At 34.7% G+C, this 21,990-nt stretch overlaps 1 protein-coding gene and 2 non-coding genes across 3 annotated transcripts in view; 2 read left to right on the forward strand and 1 right to left on the reverse strand.

The window, feature by feature from the left end:
* LOC126743052 (serine/threonine-protein kinase tricornered) overlaps positions 1-21,990 on the reverse strand; it is a 221,520-nt gene that overhangs the window by 186,524 nt on the left and 13,006 nt on the right. The window lies entirely within an intron of this gene.
* Positions 8,336-8,427, forward strand: Trnay-gua (transfer RNA tyrosine (anticodon GUA)). The gene is given in 2 exon segments: positions 8,336-8,372; positions 8,392-8,427. It is a non-coding gene; the product is annotated as a tRNA-Tyr (tRNA).
* Trnay-gua (transfer RNA tyrosine (anticodon GUA)) lies at positions 9,086-9,177 on the forward strand. Its single transcript is given in 2 exon segments — positions 9,086-9,122; positions 9,142-9,177. It is a non-coding gene; the product is annotated as a tRNA-Tyr (tRNA).

Raw genomic sequence — 21,990 nt, forward strand, 5'->3', positions numbered from 1 at the left:
AATCATTCGGAATTTGTAGTTAGATCCAGTGAGAAGCTGAATAACATTCTCTACAGACTACTATCACTATGTAAAAATATTCTTCATACAATCAAAAATTGTATCTGCATGCTAACAATCCCAAATTAAAACAAGTACCGTCGTAAACAAGACTAATATGACCAATTTCGCTTCTGGAATTACGCCTTATACGGAATGACTCACTTCAGTGACGTACTTAATGGGGCGCAAAAAAAAACCAGGGGGGGGGCTCTTAATTGTAATTTACTCGAAATTGGTGCCGTTTAGAGGCCGTTTGAACTAGTTACTAACTCGATCAGATTGTAAACAACTAAATTGGCGCCAGCGGCACGATTTATTAAGATTTACAGGACCTTTCGCTTCGCTACGTTCTGAAATATTATTTCGACCAGACCCCGTATGCATTTAAGCAACAATGTACCATTTTATAGTCAATAGGGCGATTTTCGCTGCTCTGATTGGTCGCGACCAAACGCTGGTACATTTTGCCAAACTTTACTAAAACGCGGTACATTTTGTAATCGGACCAAATGCAAGTACACATTGCCAGATTTTACTAAAACGTGGTGCAATATGCCTTATACAAAAGAGCAACGGATCTTTTACTCATCCTAAAGAAATTTCTATTCAGAAAATGCAGTTCAATACCTATAATATAAAAAATATAATACTCATAATATAGGCAAACAAATGCCTTTTACACATTTTAGGAATAAGTACAATTTAACGAAGAAAGTAGAGTAAATAAATTTAATAGCTGATGCAAGTTAGCAAATTAATATGACAACAACGCCATAAATACAGTCAAGCCGCCGCATCACGCTGTTATGCCTGGTTTTTACATATAGTTTTTATTAGAAGTGTCTTTGAGTTGAGTGTTTATCCCAAGTGATTATCTGATTATCATTTATATAATTTTCGCCATGACGTCTGAGAGTTTATCCTATATTTTACCTGATCAGTTTCGGTACAGTGTAAAAGAAGTTTTGGATAAAGGTAGCATATTTTATGCTGAATTAAAAACAGCAAAAGATGGCGACGCATGGGTTTCAGAGTTTTCGCGCCTCAATTCAACTGCATGGATTTTACGGCGAAGTAAACCAGCATCCATTCGTATTTTATGCAGGTGGGTAGATAGATTTAATATAATTAGGCATATATTTATATTCTACTGGCTGTACAGTGTGTCTTAATTTGGTGATGAATGAATTTCGATCTCGGAAACTGTCTAAGATTAGAAAAATTATAAAATAAGTTATAGACACATTCTTAAGTGCCGTTCGCGAAGCGATTGCAGCTGTTCTTGTTTTATGAATATTTTGACCTAACAAAAACTGAACTTACACAATCGTTTTTGTTTTTTCGTAGCCTTATTTGAAAAGCTATTTTGAAATTAATTTGTCATCAACAGACACTTTTTTCCACTACAATATAGGATTATTAAATTTGCGATACGACGTTTCCCTCCGAGTAACCATCATCAACTTTGTTTTTTTTTTAATACATCTCTGGGCTATGGATTTTAAAAAAATTCTAAGGTCTCAACGAAGTATCGCACTTATTAGACAAATTCATATTAATGGGGTTTTCCGTAAGAACTCTTATCTCGAGAGAGAATGAAGAGATTTTTTGTTAAGGAAATCATTAAAAGGATTTTTTCGAATAAGTGCACCTTAGAAGCTCTTATAAATTTCAATAAAAAGGCAGTATTTAAAAAACAAACATGTTGATAATTACTCGGAGGCGAAACGGCGCGTCGGATTGCAAATTTAATAACGCTATTTTGTAGAGAGGAAAAAGTCCGAAAAAGGACAGGTGCAGCGATTTAAAGTAAATTTAAAAATACCTTTTCAAATAAGGCCAAGAAAAAATAAAAACGATTTTGTCAATTTTTTTTTTAAATATTATAAGCAAGTATTTCTATTGTAATTAAATTAACTACGACTGTAACTATAAGAAGACATCAACATATTAAGGTGATTTTTATATAAAACACTCTTTCGATGGAAAAATATAAATTTATCTATTTTTTTAGGATAATTTACCGGCCAAAATTACAATAAAAAATGACCACAGCCACAGCATCAATACTGCTGATACTTGATATATTACCTGCCGCACCTAATACAAAATCAGTATTTGAATCATACTTCGATAACGGATTAGGTATAACAGAGGCAATTAATTTTCATATCTCAAAACTTGAACTGGAATTGGAAGAGATCGATTTGGCAAAAAGTTCTCTGAATCCAAAATATCGGACAGTAAGATACTGGTATGATTCTTGGCGTACATTGCACCTAGGCCCACGTACTGGTGTTGGTATTTTGGAGGTAAAATTATATGTTTACTTTTTGTTATTTAACCATCTCAGAAAGTTTTTGTATATTGTAGAAACTAAAATCTAAACAAGAAGAATATGAAAAATTAGGAATTATTGTCCGAATTAATGAAGAACCATTTGCTAATGTTATTATAACACCTGTAATGAAACGCGCTCACCAGTTGAAAACTGCCGGTGATATTGTTTTCGTCGATAGCACTGCATCTTGTCATGCAGAACATAATTCAATAACATTTATGTTAACAGTCACTGTCGATGGAGCGGTACCCCTAGCTATTATAATAACCAAATCACAAGGTTTGGTAGATTATATGTCAGGCTTCCAACTTGTAAAAAGCGTTTTGGGTGATAACGCATTTGGTGGTCAAGGTGAGCCAAAGCTTTTCATGACTGATGATAGTGATGCGGAAAGAGAGGCTTTGCAACAGATTTTTCCAAAAGCGAAACTTTTACTTTGTTCTTTCCATATTGGGCAGGCTGTATGGAGATGGCTTTGGGACAAAAATCATGCAGTTTCCAAAGAAGATCGACCGTTATTATATCAGTCTTTCAAAAATATTTTAGTTGCTTCAACCTTGCCAGCAGCAGAAAATGGGTTTAAAGAAGCATCTTAAACCAAGTAGCAAAAAAATATCCTCAGTGGATAAGTTATATTAGTAACTACTGGAATCGTAGGGAATGTTGGTGTCTGTGCTACAGAGACGCCTCAACACACGGAAATCAAACAAACAATTTTTCAGAAGTGTCTGTAAGACTGTATAAAGACATAGTATTAGGTGTAAAGCATACAATACTGTTGCGCTCATCGATTTTTCTGCGACCGTTATGGAACAGTATTATATTCGTCGATTACGAGATTTTTCTCATGGACGCTGTGATAAAAAACGGCTTTTCTTAAAAACACACCTTATTAAAGCTAAGTACCTTTCAAAAGAAATAATTAAAAAAACGGGTAACTTTACTTTTAAAGTACCAAGCGAGCAAAATAAAGAAATTTATGATGTGGACATAGAAGCAGGTTATTGCTCTTGTCAAATTAATAGATTAGGTAGTTTGTGTAAGCATCAAGCTGGTGTTTATTTTTTCTTTTGGGATATAAATGAAAGTACTACTGACGATCGTTATAATATGGAAATACTGGCATTGGGGGATAAAGCCCAAAAACGGGAGTTTTATGCACCCTTAGCAATACGTCATACTGATAACGAACACAGTAACAGTAATGAAAACGGAATTCAAATAGCTACTACATCTGAAACTGTAATCCTTTAATGGAAGTTGTAATTAAAAAAACTAACGCGGATGCTGATATACACTCCTCCAAAAATTGATTGATACAATAAAAACAAAACACCAAACTTATGGGTCTTCATCCGCTATAATCACTCGATGTATTAAACGGTTGCAAAATGTGAAGCATAGAGAAGCTTGGGATACCTATTTAAGTTCGTTTGGAACCAACATTGGTATAAGAAAACGACCTGGAGCTGCTATACACGTCCAACCAACGGCGTTAGAAGAAAGGCTGGTGTGACCAAGGGGAGTAAAAGGCTACCATCTGGACCACCTCCATCTTCTGAGACGCGGAATACAAAGACTTAAGACGTAAAAGAAAGCGAAATTTGGCCTCTAATGTTAGGAACAATGTACCCAATGCCAAATCACACGGTGCAGGTCATTAAAAAATTTTGCAAGCAATTAAAGTAGCCAGGGGTATTTTTTTTTTTTTAAATCACCTGAAAATTTGAAGTTTTGTTTACTTTAAAAACAATTATTTTCTATGTAAAAAAATGATTTAAAAATGTTGTAACAGATATTAAAAAATAATATAAATTAAGAAGTTACCTAGTGTTGTTTTTTAACTTTAAAAACAATTATTTTCTATGTAAAAAATTGTTTTAGAAATGTTCTAACAGATTTTAAAACATTATTATTCGGTCTAAAGCATAATGTACCGCGTTTTATTAAAGTTTGGCAAAATGTACCAACGTTTGGTCGTACAATACATATTTAGAACGAGGGTGTTAGTAGCTACGTTTACAAAGCAATATATTAGGTCCATCGGTCAAATGATAAGACTACGATCATTTAGTACAGCCCTGTTAACAAGGATTGATTTTGAGGGCTAAATTAGTGCAGCATTATCTCTAGGATTCTAGGATTAAAATATCAGTTGAAGTTTAGACAAAGAATTATAGGACATAACTTGTACATCTTTAAAAGTGTTATTATTGGTTAAAAATAATAAAAATAAACTAATAAATTTAAATATTTAAAGTCGCCTAATATGGGGATAGTTTTTTTTGCCGGTTGTAGATTTGGATATTTTAAGCGACTTAAAGGTAAGTTTTAAAACTTTTAATAATACTATTCTTTATTACATTTTGCGTAGTTTATGAAAATGAATATGATTAAAAAAAAAAAAATCTTAATTTTTGTAAAAAGTCGCCTCTTCCAAAAATCTAATTTGCTCCTAATATATAGGGTACCTATCAATTCCTAATTTGGGGTACCCCATATTAAGAGATAATTATTTATTTTTTGATTAATACCAAATATTTTATTTTAGATGCCTAAAAAAAGGAAAGTTTGGGACAAGCATCAAATGATTTCAGCAATTTTAGCTGTCAGACAAGGTCAGGACGGCTATTCTGTAAACGCGTGAAACAACATTCACACGATAAGTGGCCGGAGCTCACTCGAAAATTACTTAAAGTCTATTCTGTAAACAGGGGAGCGCTCACATCGTGCAAAAAATGTGTGATCACACTTCTACTGCTAAATTGTGAGGGAGAAGGGTATCTTAACCTAACTTCCGAGACAGGTGATGAAAATCCAAAAAAAAAAAATAGCGTTGTTTTGTTTGGTTTGTTGGTTATGATTATAAAAAAATCCCTCCGATTATTATTATTGTGTATAATAATAACCATAATATGGATTTTGCTTTTATTTATGGATTTTATTTACCCTAATGTTTCACTTACTTTTTGCCATTGCTTCCAAGTTTTACAGGATGCCCCAGGGAATGCATTACAGTGATGTTTTCCCACAAGTTTTGGGCGTCTTTCTTTGTAAAACTATTTGAAATAGTCCACTTTGTAGCTGGGGGTGTTTTTTCATCCACTCACTGAGAATTTTTTTTTTGTCCATTGGTCATGGGGGTCGATCGATTACACTCTGCTATTTTAATACCACATACTACTTCTATCTAATTTCTAGTTTATTAAAGTGGTAACACTAATACAGACAATTATTAATGTCTTTTAATCCGTTGTACAAAAAAATTAATAATAAATACCCGGCATCCAGTACGTCAAATGTCAAAATCCTTGTCAGGTCAGCGGCGCGTCGAACGTATGAGCGCGCGTATTCTATTGGTCGAGAATCTGGCAACGCTATAAGAATTACATGATCGTGATGATCGTTCACCACACGGTCACTGCTAGAGAGATCCCTTCTCTCAGGAGGAAGTGTCACTTCCTCCAAAATTACAGAATAGCCGCCCTGATGGGTTACAAAAAGAGTGCGAGAACCCACGATGTGCCCCAAACAACCTTGGAAAGGTACGTAAAAATGGAAGACAATCCTGAAGATATTGTGAATTCTTCTCTGGGACGCAAAATTGTCTTTTCACAAGAAATGGAATTGCTGCTCGCAAAGCACTGCTTAGAAATAGAAAGAAATTTTTTTGGTATTACACAAAAAGATATATGCAGATTGGCATATAGCTTATGCAAAGCTAATAATATAAAAAATCCATTTAGCGTAGCCAAAGAATCTGCTGGGAAGAAATGGTTTGCCAGCTTTCTGTCAAGGCACAAAGAATTATCATTACGAACTCCTCAAGGAATATCATATGCACGAATTAAATCCATCACTAGAGAAAATGTTGCAGCATTTTTTGATTTGTATGAGCCACTTCTTGAAAAAATAAATCATAATCCAGCCAGAATTTTTAACTGCGATGAAACTGGCCTCACCATAGTGCAACACAAGTACGTTAAAGTCGTGGGAAAAAAAGGAAAAAAACAAATCGGTGCTTTTACCTCCGCTGAGCGTGGTTAAGTCTTGGAGCGTCTTTGTTAAGCACAGTTATGTGTTTTAGTGCAACAGGAGTATACATACCGCCCTTTATAATTTTCCCACGAAAAAACGTGAAAATGGAGCTTATGAATGGCACTTCTCCAGGATCAAAATATGCGTGCCATATATCTGGCTGGATCCAACAAGAAATATTTGTGGAATTGCTTCGCCATTTTATTAATCTGACAAAGCTTAGCTCTGATGATCCAGTGGTTTTAATACTTGACGGCCATTATTCCCACACAAAAAATTTGGAGATCATAACTGTGGCGCGAGAAAATTATGTTTACATAATATGCCTTCCACCACATTCAACTCATCGGATGCAACCATTGGACATTGCTTTTATGTCTCCGTTTAAAACGTACTACACACAGGAAATTACAAACTGGCTAAGATTGAATCCCAGACGTGTAGTAACAGGCTCAGATATGAGTATCAGATAGGAGAACTTTTTGGGAAAGCCTACATAAAAGCGGCCACCATGGACACGGCCATCAACGGCTTTAGAAAAACTGGAATGTTCCCTCCTGACAGAAACATATTTAAAGAACATGACTTTGTGGCAAAAGTGCAGGATATGTCTGGTGAAGAACTAAACTAGTAGAAGCAGAAACAGTTCAGGAAGAATATATAGAAATAGAAACAATAGAGGATGAATTAGATAACAACGAGCCAAAAGAAAAAAGCCCTGAGAGACGGATTACCCCAGAGAGACAGATTACTGCTTTGAAACGAGTTACTCCTGCAAATTTAATGCCTGTTCCAACTACTTCTAAAGATATTATTAAAAAAAAGAGTACAAGAAGTGGTAAAGCTGCGGTTATAACTAGCACGCCCTACAAAGAAGAATTGGAAAGCAGCATGGAAAAAAGAAAATTACCTTCAACTTCGGGCACTAAAAGAAAAATTGGTTATTTAAAACCAAACCAACAGAAAAAAATTAAACCTTTCCAACAGAAAAAAAAAATTGTCAGTGGCTAAACAAAAACGAAAAAATGGGAAATCAGTATCCTGCTGTTCTTCTTCTTCAGACTCGGCTCCTGAACCGGAATATCAAGATTCAGATGACGAGGTAGAAAACTTTGAGGAAGCTATTTGTATGTTTTGCGAAAGTCCATTTTCTGAAGATGTCAGAAGCGAGGAATGGGTGAAGTGCCAAGGCTGCTTCAAGTGGGCTCACGTTGAGTGTGCTGGTTGTGAAAGAAGCGACTATATTTGTGACTTTTGCGTTACAAAATAGATTTGTTTTGTCTTTTTGGTTGCATGTAACTTTTAGGTATTTACTTTAATAAATAATACGTATTATTTTTTTAGTTTTTTTTTAATAAATAATACTTTTATACAAAAAAGAACAAACATATTTTGGTTATTTTTAGTTTCTACATATTAAATTGGGTACCCCATATTAGGATACCATGGCTCCTAATATGGGGTGGTGCAACTTTTTTTTTAATGTTGCATGTTTTCTTCTGCATTTAATTTTTAACATCTTTCCTTTTATCAAATCCTTAAACAGTGTAACATGAATCGTAAAATATGGAAATAGTGTTTAAAATTAACTTCGTTTTTTTATAACAGTGTTTTTAAAAAAAGTACCCCATATTAGGAGACTTTCCTCTATTTATGTGTACAAAACTAAAAACCTCATAAGCCTAAAATGTCAATTTTGTCATTTCAGTACTTCAAAATAGGTCCTAGGTGTTTACACCGAAAAAAAATATTTAATCTTCCCTGTTTGGAAAGCATCAAATTTTAGTGCCCTGCTATTTACATGGAAGAAATAGTTCTCGTGACGTCATGTGATCCAAGTATTAAATATTTGGTACCCGCGTTGTAAACGTAGCTAGTATAGTGTATTCGGATAACTTCGATTTTCTCGCATCGCCTTCGATAGCTCAGTTGGTAGAGCGGTGGACTGTAGCGGGAATCGTATTGCGGACATCCATAGGTCGCTGGTTCAAATCCGGCTCGAAGGAAACTTTTTTTATTAGAATAACTTCACTCTCGAATATTTTTTTTGTACAAATTCTTATAAAAACAGGTTTCCCTTTCCGCTTTTTAGCATGGCCACTACCAATTGACATAATAATGACAGCTCTCAGATTAGTGCCATCTGTGTTTTTACCTTTTACCTATAAAATTGTATGACCAGCATCTTTGGGATAATGGATGAATTTTTCGAGTTAGTGCCATCTGTCCCCCATCTTGGAAAACAGTTAAACCAGGAAAGGGACCGTGGCTATGAAAATAAAATGGTGACATATTCAAAATTGCTAAATCAATATTTTCTTTCATTAATCTCCAATAAAACGAGTCAGTCAGCTACAGCTTTTTTGCATCCTTTTCTTGTTACGGCGGTACTGTATATATTTCTTAATTCCCTTAATGACATGCTTCTGTATAGAAAACTCGTTTAAAACTATAATTTTTGCATAAAAAATTCAAATGAAATGTTTCAGTTAGCAGATGTTTCGGACTCTCTCCATTAAGAATTCATTGAAGTTCAAGCTACAGGTCAGGAAGCACCAACAATTTGTGCTTTATTTTCCTTAAACTTTTATTAGTCGTTAGGGTGCAGCTAAATAAATTTGTGAATTCCATGTTAAATACAAAATTCGACGAAAATTATTATCACCTTCGATAGCTCAGTTGGTAGAGCGGTGGACTGTAGTGGGAATTGTATTGCGGACATCCATAGGTCGCTGGTTCAAATCCGGCTCGAAGGAAACTTTTTTTAATTTTTTACAAAAGATTAAATTCAACTATTTCTTTTTATAAAAGTAAATATTTATTTTCTGCTTGTCATTATTGATAAAATAAATAACCTCAAAACTTTATCATTGAATTGATTTTGTTATAATTAGATTTGGGGGATATCAAAATATTTAATTTTCTGAAAGATTATGTATAATTTGTGTTTTCGTGTCAGGGCGATAAGCCCTTATATAAATTAGGCAATTACGACATCATATAATGTACAGGGTAGCCATTCTTTGCGATTTATACACAAAAATTATATGTGAGACAGATACAGATATTATGATTTTGAGTTTAGTTTTTTTTTTCGGGAGATTTATTTCATACAATAAAATCACATGATTGAAAGGACCTAAATGTATTTTTGACATATTATGTACAGGGTGTTTCACGGTCAATGTGAGATCATTGAAATGTTTTTTGACATTATAAAAGTGGCCAAGAGAAAATGAATCGAAATTGGGTCACTAGGAATCGTAATTAAAAGGTCAATAATTTTTTTCTCATTTTGTCCGGAAAATGTCAGCTTAATAATCTTAAAACAGTGAAATTCTAGAATTCGCCTTGCCAGAAACTATTGTTTGTGTGCAACATCTTTGATGCCAAATGTTTACGTAGAAATCGCAAAAAAAAACACTTTATAATATCATAAAAATTGGTCACATATTTTGACAAGCACAAAATGATACTACTTAGTTCCCCTTTAATAAAATGTGAAGCATTTTTTTGATAAAATATGATAAGATACTCTATAAAGAATTCAATATTCAAAGTTATATGAATGTAGATAACGTATATTAGAGAAAAGGGCAACAACATCGCAACGCCGCTTGATCGCATTGTTAATGCTACCGACATGACACATCTTTCTAATATAATATAAAAATTTATTAATAATAGAGTATGCTCTTAATATAAACAATATTACCGTACTTCATTAGAGTAAAAGTACCTATCCAATAAAAAACATTTTTATGGATTAAAAATGTTATTATTATTATAGATTTTTTAACAATTCAGGTTTTAAGATACAAATAAAAAAAATCAGGCCTGTTAATGAAACCATGGACAAAATTCGAGTTTTTTATTTTTTATAGCCTAATAATAGAAATAAGTAGGTATTTTCAAAAAAATATTTGAGTTTAAAAATATAAAAATTCTTGTATTTCAAGCACTTCACATTCAAGTTTTTATTTAGGTTTCTATTTTACGATCCCTTATTCTACGTTCATGATGACGGTTCTCTGATACGATGTTATGACAGCATCGGGATTTACTTGTGAAAAAATCGGCTTGAATCGCCTTTTTTCCAAGGTTCTTTTGCTTGCGGTTTTATGAATAAAAAAGTTATTTTCTTTTTCGTTTGAAAATGTTATTTTTCGTCTTAAAATAGGTTATATCTACTTATACTTTTTATTTTTAATCCAAAATCCAATAAAAATAAGTTAAATTAACATTATTATTATTAACATTTTTGTAGAGGGTGGTCCAGTTTCGAAAGCGGCAACTTAAATGGCAGATTGAAAACCTCAAAATAATATCAGTGTAATGTAAACTATATTCGAAAAATGCATCGTTACAAAGATACAGGGTGTCAAAGTTATTATTAAAATATTTAAATTTGATTATGTTTGCAAAACTACTAAGGATATTTAATTGAAATTTGGTACGTTTGGATAGATACCAAAGATACGTCATTTTATGAGAAAATTATTATTTTACTTCAAGAAGTAGCGTGCGTATGGACACATCTTCGCACAATTATTGTAATGAAAAAAATTATGCGCCACTGGTTTTTTGAGTATCAGAAATTATTTCTATAATCCTCATTGAGTTTACAACAAGAAAATCATCTTTAAGTTTTTCTTGTTTGAAAAAATTAAAATACATACCGATTGCAACAGTATTAGAACAAAATTAAACAAAAATGAAAATAAAAAATTTATCAAAACTAGTGACTTTCAACAACAATAACAAAATGAAAAAAAATTAAAAGTAAAATTTAAAAAAATCCTCAAAATGTAGTTTACCCACTTCAATACATTTTTGATATGTTCGATAACGCTGTATTGCAGCTGACACTTTATGAGGATTTTGCCGCATCTGAATGCAGGCTTGCTGAATTCATAGAATTAAATCTTGCCTTATAAATAAAGGATTTGCATATTTAACGCAACTTCTGAAAACTCATTTTGAAATGGTCTTGGCGAAATTCCTTTGGGATTTTGATGTGCCCAAATATGGATATTATGGTTGTTACCCCACGTCTAGTAAAACAGAACTCATCCGTCCAAAGAATCTTATTTCAAAAGTTTGGATTTTCCTCCATTGAACTTAACGTGACACTGGTGGGAGTAAAATAATAATGTTTGCGTAGAAAGATTTATCTTTCTTATCTAACCAAGTATGCCAAATTTTATTTAACTATCTAAAGTAATAATTTAATTACCTAATTATAACTTTGACATCCTGTATCTTCATAACGAATCATTTTTCTAGTCCAGTCAAGTCCAGACAAGCAAATTTTAGCTTTGTTTTGGTTCCGATTTTGGGATGATTCTAGAACTGCGCAGAACTCGTTGCGCCGTAAAGTAAAATCCGGAATCGCTCCCGTTTCAATTCTGCATGGTATGGAACCCGAACGCTTGACGCACTGACAGTAAACAGCTGATTCTGATATTGCTTATTGCTTTGGTTTTGGACCTTTATATTTTTTTTAAACATTAGGACTTGAATAAAAATGTCAATAGATTTAAAAAACAATCAATAGATAATTCTTAGGTTAAGTGAAATCTATCTACAAAAAAACAATAAACATTAACAAAGCATAAAAAATAACTTATTTACTTCTTCTTCTTCTTCTTCTTCTTCTCAAATTTGGTGAAGTCGAGTAAAATTGTAAGGATATATTTTTTGCGCATGTGCGAACTGCCTGATTCTGAATTGATCCCTACTCTCGAGCAGGGATTTTTGGACGATTCTAGGACAATTCTGAACCGGTCCAAAAAAAAACCAAAACACCAAACTTTCAATTCGGAATCAATTCTAATTTAACCAAAACGCATAAAACAATCTGCGCATGTGCAAAACAATTCTAGGACGATTCCAACAGGAACCAAAACAAAGCTTTTGTTTTAAAAGATTCAGAGATTTGGTGGCCGCCAGCTTTTAGACAGTGGAGAAGGTAGTGGGAGAAATTTTAATAGGAGCGCCACTTGATTTAAATATTTTACACCAAACCCTGATACATTATGATGGTAATATAAGCCCCCCTTAATCAAGAAAATGATGACCTATATTTAGGCTTGTAACTAGATCCTAAAAGCTGAAAATAATTTGGGAAAAACTCAAAAAACAATCCATAGTTCCACCAGATTGTTATAATCATCCAAGAATTTACATAGTCACTTTCATTTATATAAAAAAAATTAAATTCCACTGAGATATTTAAATTTAGATAATTATTCCAAATGTAATACTGTAATAATTTTAAATAAAAAAAAAATGATAAAAGAATTAAGAGTTACTTAAGGTATGCTTAAGGCGAGGAATTAGTAAAAAAAAAACAAATCCGCACTACTGTTCAAGGGGAAAATCCAAAACGTGATCACGTGTTGTTTATAAGAAGTATATGTTTGGAGCCTAATTCACAATACCTCACTGGCCCTAAAATACCTTTTACAAACTCTAATCAAGTCACATTAATCTAAATAAAACTTTTAAATAGTAAGGTTCGAATTTGAAAGCCTATTAATGGTATGTTGGTGCAATAAAACCTGTTAACCAACAACCAACATTATGACTAAATATGTTATATGTAGCAAATAGCCGATCCCTTACAAGGTGATCCAGGCTCAATGTCAAAATCTCAAAGACTCAAATGAAAACCCTCAGGTTAATATTAATAGACTTAGCAAGAACCCCTTAACGTTTTTGTTTTACATAAAAGAAAATAAACCCATAAAATTCAAATTAATAAATCAACCCCCAACCCTAAATCAAACCGTTCAATAAGAGAAAAATAAAATAAAATAAAATGTGCAAAAACTTGCGTGTCATCTAATCTCTTGTGTATTTTGGCTAAGGTAGCTTAACTCGACAGCTCTGGAACCAGTCAGCTACAACCAGGGTGTGGTTGTTACATGGGCAAGTCGATTTCAGGCAAGTTCCAATCCAAAATCGCAGAGCCACAGTACAATGCTCAGTCCAGGCTGTGTTGAGGCTCACTTAAGCCGGTTTCCAACAGTGTTGGGATGACCATAAGAAACCAGAGAATAGGAAGAGACCAGAGAATAGAGGAGAGAGTGAGAAAAAGGAGAGGCCTCTAAGGTGGTGAGCGAGGCCTAGAGTCTCGTTTTGTGGTTAGAAAATTTCAAAATCCCATAAATGGTGTGGGAGCAGCCGACCAAATCCAAAATATCAGGTCAATCCGAAATCCTCTCGGCTACAACTTCTCACTACACGTTCATCAAATTAAACCCCAAAACTTGGGAGGAATATTTTTCCATTCTTTCCATTCAACCGAATTACCGGCAAGATGAACTTAAATTTTCCTTTTTTTTTTAAAACCACAAAATGTCGACTGTTCTTTCTGATAACGGGATGGCTACAGGCTGAACAAGGAACTGACAAGTGGCCAGGCAGTGACAGTGACACTGGCAGTGAACTTGTCACTCTCTCTCTTCGACACGATCTGACCCTGCCTCTTGGTGCAAACTACGCGGAGCCTTACTCTATCAAAATAGAAATTCCGCAATACCACAGCAAAATGATACTGCTCGGATACTAAAACATGGAAAACTAACAAAATTTTCCCAATGGGGCTATGAAATTCCAATTTTCCTCTTACGTCGCTCTGCCTGATTTATGACGCTCCGTCATCCGCCAAATGGAAACCAAACCTTAATGGGAAACAGCAACGCTGCCAAACATCCACGACAACAAGTGTGTCAATAGTCATTACTGTCAATCGGCTAGTAGGGTTAGAAACCAAATGTCAAGGAACGTTTATTTACTAAAACTTAACTTGAAGAATAGAAGAAGAAAGTATTTGTAAGTTTTCCTACACTAACGGATCACCATCTAAAAGGTCTTATTTACTCCACTCATAGCGCAATCTGTGGCACAACAGCACCCTCTAGAAGTCCCTTCATATCCCAGACGTATACCGGCCTCATAGAAACTCTTGACAAATAAATCAAAGGTCAGAAAGTTCTCAACACCAGGTACATGAATAGGGACTAAGGAAATATAATACAACTAACTCCACAGAGGGGTGCTGACAGGATAGGGTAGGTAAATACATTCCTAAAAATAATCAAACCCCAAAAGCCTAAAAAAAATAAATTGTATTACTATCAAACCCCAAATTCCATTTATAAAACTGCAAATCACACAACCGTTTCAAGCCGATACCAAAACCCATAAACTTTTGCCCGAATTTATATGAAATCCCATGTTACATGCTTAGGGCAAAATCTGCATGTAACAAACTGATATTATTTTGAGGGTACTACCTGCTTTTTGAGTTTCGAAACTGGACCACCCTCCATATAGGAAATTTCCTCTCTTGAAAATGTGCATAAACTTGACAATAGAATATGTAATAGAATAGGTGAATATTTTTGTAAACAAACCCCTCCTCTCCCTTGCCCCTGAGAACATATCTAAGTTAATAATAATAATACGGTTTATTTTTGCAGCATAATCAAAACAATAATCAAACAAACAAAAAAATTCCAACGATGTCGGATTGATAGTTCCCGAGATGAATCAATCGATAGTTTGGTCATGTCAGTTACATAAAATATTGTCAAATAATATGGACAAATAGGTCCTAAGAGTAAACTGTAATAAAGATTACAATTTAAAATATAAAATACACACGAACTACTACATATCAAGACTAATACAAGACAACAGTAGTATTAGTCCAGGACTATCACAACAAATTAAAATTTGGATTAAAATATTCTTCATGGGAATAGAAAGCTTGACTAGCAAGAAACCATTTTATACGAGTTTTACATAGATATATTGGCAACTCTCTTATTCTAACAGGTAATGCATTAAAATATCTAATCGCCTGGGGCATCTTGACATCTTTGTAGGCGACGGTAAGCACGTCCCTAGCACGAGTTTTATAGTTGTGCACATCCCGATTGGTTGGAAACAGTAGTACATACACCAGACAAGCAAACAAATAAAGACAAGGCACAGTTAAAATCTTTAGATTAATAAAGGCGCTTTTGCAGTCGTCTCTAACAGCCTTCCTCTGCAATCCAAAAACTCTATGTCGCCCAACCGAATGTCCCCATGCAAGGATTGCATAGCTAATGACTGTGAGAATGAAAAACTGCAAAATAGGTTGTTCGCCTTACATTAGTGACACACTGAGAAATATGCCGAAGAAGATAAAGGTCCTTGGCAAGTTTTTTTGCAAGGGCATCAACATGCTCACACCATTGTAGCTTCAGATCCAAGATCACACCCAGAAAAGACACTGCCGAGACAGCCGGTGACTCCCGTATGTCTCGAAGGGACAAAATTACCATCTGTGTCTTCTCTGCATTCAACCGTAGCCTATTAGAGCATAACCACTTTTCTGCCCTCTCCTGTGCCAACTTGGTAGCCTCCAATGCATCACACCCAATGTATCAGCAGCAAGAGAAACAGTGGTGTCATCAGCAAGGAGAGTATATTTGGCTATTAGGTCACTATAAGGAAGTTCATTAATATATATCAAAAATAATATAGGCCCAAGAATTGACCCCTGGGCTACACCTATGTTAATCTCACTCATTGCTGAGGACATCCCTGCCACTCTCACCACTTGATGTCTGTGTTCTAGGTATGAGCAAATCATGTTCACACTTGTGGTGTCAAAATTGTAATATTTAAGCTTTCGAAGCAGGATATTACAGTCAAAGGCTTTGGTTAAATCCAAAAATAAAACAGTCATATCTACTATTCCATAAACTGTGTTTCTCTTTTTTCTGAAACCAAATTGACATGGGGAAAGAATATTTTCAGTATTGAAGAAATTCACCATTTGAATGGCGATACATTTATCCAGAAACTTGAAACTACAGGCAGAAGAGATATTGTAGTTTGAGATTGACCAGGGTCCCCTTTCTTAAAGATTGGAGTCACACCTGCAACCTTTAGAACATCTGGGAACACACCCGTTTTTAAACATAGGTTGATTAATTTTGTCAGAGTAACAAGTATTTCATTTTTGACTGATCTTAATAGTCGTATGTTAAGGCCATATACCGGGTGGTGCGTCGCCGAGCGGAACATAGGAAATCCCATGTAAAATGTATGGTTGTGAGATTGATAAAACGAAAAAAACAAAATTTCTTGTATTCGGCTGTACGTCAGATACGCAGGGAAGCCAATAATTGACCCCCTTAACATTTACATGGGTTTTCCTATGTTCCGCTCGTCGACGCGCCACCCGGTATGTCACGACTGTGTTACTTAGCTGATCGAAAATTTCCCTTATATGATTGAAACTTACTTCCTTAAAGGAGAAGGCAGATTTAGGCTTGATGACATTGTTTACATATGTTAAAGGGTCTGTATCTGAGTTTGGAATTTTGCAAACTATATGGTCAGTTATATTAGAAAAAAGTTATTAAAATCATTAAGACTGGGCAAGGATTTCATCTGGGTATCTTGGAGCCCATGACAGTACTTGTTTATTATTTGCCACATGGTCTTATTGGGATTAGTAGAAGTAAGAATAAAGTGGTAATTTGCTCTGATTTTTGCCTCAATTATAGATTCCCTATACCTTTTTTGATAAGATTTGTAGAGATTTTCTATATCTGGAATATTACATTGGGCTTTGAGCTCATATAAAGGATTGAGTTGTTCCCACATTATCCTAAGATGTTTGCCAAACCATGATATATAACAAGATTTATCAGATCTTACAATATAAGACTTTTCCGGAAAATTCGAGATATCCATTTTCCAAGATGTTTAAAAACGATTTGAATTTTTGATTAACATTAGTGTTTCCATTAGTAAAATCCCAGGATGTGCTATAGGTGGTACTACAGGATGTACTATTTTATTAAAGAACAGGAAGAGATCCTTTTTCGTTATGGGTCTGCATAGCTTATGAGACTCAACATAATCATCTTTCACACTATCAACCACACAGTTTAACACTTGACCCATATGATCTGATATATTCAAGTCTACAACATTTACAGAGCTCACAGTCACACTGGGTCTTACCAATAGATAATCCAAACATGCTTCCATTCTTGTGGCCTAAAAAATGGTCTGTCTTAAGCCTGAGCTTTCTGCAGTATCTTAAAATATCTAAACTCTTACTGCATTGGGATGGCCTGTATTGAAATGGATGTTAAAATCGCCGGCAATTATGATGTTAGTACTATTCTTAAAACCAAACATAACTTTTCAGATGTTGTTAAAAAGGTGTAAAAACAGCCCGAGGGTTGGCGATATAGTGCTAAAATATATGAATTAAAATAATTAATATAGACGGAACAATATTCAATACACTTATTAATACTAAAACTAAGATTTATACAGTCTTTCACCACCAGATGATTTCTAACAAAGATCATGGTATCACCTGTACTCTCACTCCTTGCAGAGTACCCTGCTACTTTAAAACCAGTTAATTGATAGTTACTAGCTTCCTCCTGACATAGCCAGTGTTCTGAGATGCTTCAAGCTGACCAACTTTTTGCCGGATCGATCTCACATTTATATGTAGAGTATTTAGGCTGACCTCAAGACTGCTGTTAAGGCTCTTACCATTTAATGGCGTTGAATGTTCATAAAATGGTTTATGATCACATCCTTGAGCCTTAACGTTGTGCAAAGGTATTGGTTATTAGCACTTTGTGGTACAATAAGTCTAAAGGATGCCTTGTGTTTTATCTTTTTTCGTCTGCATTTTTTCACATATGCAGTCCTCGCCCAATTTATAACATTTAAGATAGTCCTCTTTTTGGGCTGTATTGGGGGCAAGTCCAGATAAAAATAAGACTGCCCTTTTTGTTGCAGTCCTTAGATTTCCTTGCTATCATTGGATCCCCTAAGAGGAACTGGCCTATCAGAGGACGCTCTCTGCTTTGATCTCCTAACTACTTTGATCCAACTTTCCTTTTCTCTATGATTTTGCTGGTCAAGTGCGACATCAACTGCTCTATTCATGTCACTTAAAGTTACTGCAGGTGCAGGTATTGTGCTTTTTTTGAAATTAGTAATTTCTATGTTTTTCGGTTGTTTTTGTTTTGATCCTGCAAAAGTTGGGTTGAAATCACATTTTTCTTCCTCTTCCGCGTCGCTGCGCATTTTTATTCCGCTGTGCGGTTTCTCAGATCAGCCCATTTCTACTGTTTGGGTTGGTACATTTCCTTCATGTTCATGAACGTCGACGATGATAATGTCATTAGTTTGGCAAGACGTCGTGCTTGGTTGGTGGGATGAGCGGACAGAAAGATACCGCAGAAATATAGCTGCGATCCACGCTTAGTGAAACACCCTGTACAATATGCAACTAATTTTAAGATAATCAACTTACGAATTTATTCTCTGAATGTTCAAATTCGTTTTGTTTCTTCCATGAATGTAAAAAGAACGAATATTTACCATAAAACGCTTATACGTGGCATATAACCACATCGAACCAGGTCAAACGCTAAAAATAATGTATTTTTAATGGAAATATGAGCGGATAATGGAAAATGTAGGTTGAATATAAAAGAAAATCAATCAAAAAAGAGGCAGGGGCAAAAGTCTTGTTTGGCAAAGAAGTCGGAAAACCTATTACGTGATACCAAAACGAAAACTTTAATAGTTTCTGAATATAGAACTTAAACTCCAATAAGTCACAAAATGATTGATGAATAAGACATTTTAGATATCATACGGGTAACTCCATGGAGTTTAGACAGTTTAAAAACTTTAGAAATCGAACAATAGAAGTGGGTTTTGTGATTGCAAATGACTTTTTAACAATACCAGGCCTAAAACCGATAATAGGAACTAAACCGATTAGGCACGCAATGATGCGTCATGCGAACGGTTTCCCTGTTATTATTTTTTCGCTTGGTGGCTTATTATGCTATAGGCGAGCCTCTTTTGTTTTATTTCTGTCCTATTTCTCCTGAACAACCGCATAACATTTTCTTCGCTTTAGTTGTTTAAGTGAAAATGACTCGGTTAACACGTATATTTAGATTTCTTTTGTCTGGGGAAACTCGAGAAACAAGTTGTTTCGTCTCCCTAATATAGAATCATAAATTCATCCTTGTGTGACTCATTGTAAATACTTCTTTGAACGTAACAATCACAGTTCCATCTTGCAACAAAGTAATAATGATTATTTAACATCAATAGCATATGAAAACCAGTTGTTTTAATTGGAACGCGATAAAAGCTCCGATTCCTCGAAGTAATGCCAACATAGGAAACGACAAACGAAAAAAGCATCCCAACTAAAGACGACGAGACTGCAGATCTTTTCCGGAAACGGCAGAAAAAGGCCAAACGGGCGCTTAATAACAGTATTTAATGGTTTCCACAGAACAGAAGCTCGTTGCTGGTACACAAGTACCTAACGGACTTTTTTTTCCTTCTTTTAATGCGCATCTAGAGGCGCCCGTTGCGAACGATCTTATTAATCTGTTCTTATTGTAATTAATTTTATAATTTACGATCTGTTGTGTTCTGTTTATTTTCCGTGAAAGGCGAAAGAACCGCGGCCGTTCTGGGTTTACTGTTACGTGCGAAAGTACCCATCCGAGGCCTTCTATCGTATCACAAACATAAATATCAAAATTGATCGTTATAAGTTTATCTTAAATCTTATCCAAAATGCCCTAAATTGTTGAAAGAATTTTACAATGGTACCATGTAACCGTAGTTGACCAAGTATGTACACTACCGCTCAAAAGTATTTGCCCACATATGACTGTTTTAAAGTTTAATAATAAACCCATCAGTTATTCTTATGAAATGGTTTATTTATAACAAAATGAATATAAACATAACATTTTTAAATTAATTAAATTTAAGAAAATAAAATTTTGGATTCATCTTCATGTCCGCCTCGATTTTTAATAACAGCTTCACAGAGTTTCGGTAGTCTTCTAATTAATTTGTCCAAAGTTTCCTGAGGTATCTTGTGCCACTCTTCTTGGATGATCCTCCACAAGTCTTCTTTTGATGTGGGGCATGATTTTCGCACTTGTCTATCCAGTTCATCCCACAGTAATTCGATAGGATTGAGGTCCGGTGATTGTGGAGCCCATACCATAACTTTCAGAAGATGTTACCTTTAGCCATATTTTAGCGAGTAAGCGTCTTACTGGGTTGCCTTACAATGTCTTAAGCGTTACGTCATCATATGGATGCGCTCGAATGACGTCATGTCTAACAGCTGTCAGAGTCTAAATATTAGTAAATATTAGCTATACCTTTCATCGGTATTGCATTCGCTTTGGAGACTGACCTAAACCATGAAAACACCCATTTGTCTAAGTTTTCAAAACGTTTTTAGTCTAAATACTAAACTAACTAAATGCGATCTCATACATTTTAAGGATCAGATCAAGAGGAAATACAATAAACAAAAAAGTTACTGGCTTAAACATAACCTCACTCATATTTTTTTTCACACAGAAATAAACCCAAACTAATCAAAAATCAATTTTAAAAAAATACCCGCAACCTCACCTTTACGTTCTTCACTGTATTTTTTTGCAAATCTATTCGCTCTTTTGATTATTTATTATTTTCTGCATTTTTATTTGGTTTGGATGTCTTAACTGTTAATATATATGAGACATTAATATAAAATAAATAAAACTAATATTAAGAAATAGAATGCTTCTACTCTAAAAAAATATCAAAAAATTGATATAAATATTTATTGTTTATTATTGTTTGTATAGGTTCCCTTTGACCGCAACAAACGCTTAAAGCGCCTTATACGGTGACGTCATGACTTGATCGCTCGAATGAGATGTCTTAAAGACGCTTAAAGCCGCTTACTCGCTAAAATATGGCTTTTGTAATTGGCCTAAATAGTGCTTGCACAATTTCGACGTGTGCTTGGGGTCATTGTCATGTTGAAAGATGAAGTTTTCTCCAATTATTCGAGTACCAGAAGGAAGTACATTGTCACTTAAAATTGTTTTGTAACCCTCTTTTCGAAGAATTCCCTCTATTCTAATTAGATCCCCCACTGCAGATCCTCCGAAACAACCCCACACCATCTCCGAACCACTACCGTGTTTAGCTAAGCCCGCACCATACAGTTCTCAGCGACCCTTTCATTGGCATAACGGCGAACAAAAACTAGCCTCTTCGTTCCAAAAACCTCGAATTTCGACTAGTCACTACAGACAACTTTCTTCCAGTCATCAACGGTCCATTCTTTGTATGATTGGGCCCACTCAAGTCTTTTCTTCTTATTAACATCCTTCAGTAGCGGTTTTGATACAGCTAAACGTTCTTTAAGACCAGCATTATAAAGTCGCCGTTTTACTGTTTAAACACTGACCGCTTTTTTACGCTCCTTGTTGATTTTTGCTGTGATTTCAGGGGTGGTAAGCGTCTATTGCGTTTGCTTGTAATTATAATATTTAAATCCTCCTTTGAACTTGTTGCCTTTGGCCTTCCCAATCGGGGTTTGTTGCTAATAGTCCCTTCTCTGGTGAATTTCCCAACATTATAATCGACAGTCCGCCTTGGAATTCCTAAATCTGTCGAAATTTGACGGTTAGTAT

Source organism: Anthonomus grandis, chromosome 1, assembly GCF_022605725.1.
Source record: "Anthonomus grandis grandis chromosome 1, icAntGran1.3, whole genome shotgun sequence".
Classification (NCBI taxonomy): Eukaryota; Metazoa; Arthropoda; class Insecta; order Coleoptera; family Curculionidae; genus Anthonomus; species Anthonomus grandis.